Genomic DNA, 2,144 nt, shown 5'->3' with positions numbered 1-2,144 from the left:
TCACAGTTAGGACTTGCCGATCAGAAGGTCGGCGGTTTGAATGCCCGCGACGGGGTGAGCTCCTGTTGCTTGGTCCCTGCTCCTGCCAACCTAGCAGTTCAAAAGCACATCAAAGTGCAAGTAGATAAATAGGTACCACTCCGGCGGGAAGGTAAACGGTGTTTCCGTGCACTACTCTGGTTCACCAGAAGTGGCTTAGTCATGCTGGCCACATGACCTGTACACTGTACACATGAAGCTGTACACCGGCTCCCTCAGTCAATAAAGCGAGATGAGCGCCACAACCCTAGAGTCGGCCACAACTGGACCTAATGGTCAGGGGTCCCTTTATCTTTACCTTTAAGGCCCACTGCGTTCAATAGGACTTACTCTCACGTAAGAACATACAGGATTGCAACCTCAGCCTAAATGACTGAGCAGCACACTTACCAGGGACTATATTCCCATGGATCTCAGTGAGTCGATCTTATTTCCAAGTAGACATGCATTAGATTGCAGAGTTAATATTGCAGTCCTAAATTCTGGACTGTGCCCTTGAGTGTGTTGACTTATCACACCACACAGGTGTGCATTTTGACAGCTGCAACACGGTTAAGAAGGAGATTCTGCTTTTGAACTTACGACTTTAGGGGAAGAGGGTTCAGACGCAATTTTAAAATTTCGGAACCTAAAAGAAACAAACAAAAGTAAAGTTATAGCTTGTTCATCCATGGATCAAAGTGCATTTGGTCAAGCAGTAATCATTAGTTGCAGGTAGACTATCTGGATTTTCCATCAAATGGGCATCAGGATTGTTTCCTCGGAAAAGGTATAATTTATTTCCTAATAATTGTCTAGTGCAGATCAAATCCAGAAGGCGTGTACTCAAATATAGTTTCTCCTACTTCCCACCAGAGGACTGAATCACTAGACTCCGTTCTGGACGAAAGGCACCACAATGAGTGTTCTGTTTTCAAACTTTTCTCATAAGGAAGGTGTCTCCGACTACAAATAGAACCATTCTGACTTGGGAATTGTCGCTGTTGGTTTTTTCGAATGCATATTTTTAGATCTTGTGATTTATGTGGAAATTGTTCGATTTGGTTGTGCATTTTTTGATGTTTTATTTATTGCTTATGGCTACTTTTGTTATGTTGCAGTTATTTATTTATTTTGATGTTGGAAGCTGCCCTGTGCATGGTTTGAGCTGTGGAAGGGCAGCATACAAACAAAATTATGTATTATGTAAAGGTAAAGGTAAAGGTACCCCTGCCCGTACGGGCCAGTCGTGTCCGACTCTAGGGTTGTGCGCTCATCTCACTTAAGAGGCCGGGAGCCAGCGCTGTACGAAGACACTTCCAGGTCACATGGCCAGCGTGACGAAGCTGCTCTGGCGAGCCAGCACCAGCGCAGCACACGGAAACGCCGTTTACCTTCCCGCTATAAAGTGGTACCTATTTATCTACTTGCACTTAAGGGTGCTTTCGAACTGCTAGGTGGGCAGGAGCTGGGACCGAACGACGGGAGCTCACCCCGCCATGGGGATTCGAACCGCCGACCATGCGATCGGCAAGTCCTAGGCACTGAGGTTTTACCCACAGCGCCAGCCGCGTCCCGTGAATGTATTATGTAGAGATGTGCAATTTTGATCCTGAAGCTTACCTACAGTCCTTGGGTTGGTTACAGTGCTGGATTTACATATAAGCTAAACAAGCGATAGCTTAGGGCCCCACTCTGTTGGGGGCCCCCCAAAAAATTAAAGGAAAAAAACCTGGATGTATCTTTCCATAATATAAGATAAAAAACAAATAAAATAAAACCTACATACAGCAACAGTGTTTTGTGTTGTGTAGGCGCCTATGATAATGGGCCCCACCTGCTAGCCTGGTCCCTAAAATATCACTGGTTTGTTCATTTCTATATATAGGGTGCCTACATTCTGCATGGACTGGTTGCATGGCAACATGTGCAAACGGCTTTAGATACCTATTAGGTCCATAAATTACCACATAGCATATATTCAACACAAAAAAAACCCGGTGACAATTTGTTGTTGACAAAGGACAGCTGGACATATAAAGGGTCCCATTACCTTCAGTAGCTTAGGGCCTAATCAAACCTAAATCCAGCCCTGGATGGTCAGGACAAAAATAAATACCAATTAA

General features: G+C 44.8%; 1 long non-coding RNA gene across 1 annotated transcript; it reads left to right on the top strand.

The window, feature by feature from the left end:
* The first annotated feature begins 1,124 nt into the window (after positions 1 to 1,124).
* LOC308466061 lies at positions 1,125 to 1,808 on the top strand. The gene is made up of 2 exons (XR_013980650.1): positions 1,125 to 1,230; positions 1,615 to 1,808. It is a non-coding gene; the product is annotated as an uncharacterized lncRNA (long non-coding RNA).
* Positions 1,809 to 2,144: the final 336 nt, after the last annotated feature.

Source organism: Podarcis pityusensis (genome assembly GCF_964106645.2).
Source record: "Podarcis pityusensis genome assembly, chromosome: 16".
NCBI classification, from domain to species: domain Eukaryota; kingdom Metazoa; phylum Chordata; class Lepidosauria; order Squamata; family Lacertidae; genus Podarcis; species Podarcis pityusensis.
This window is presented reverse-complemented; position numbering and strand designations above follow the sequence as displayed.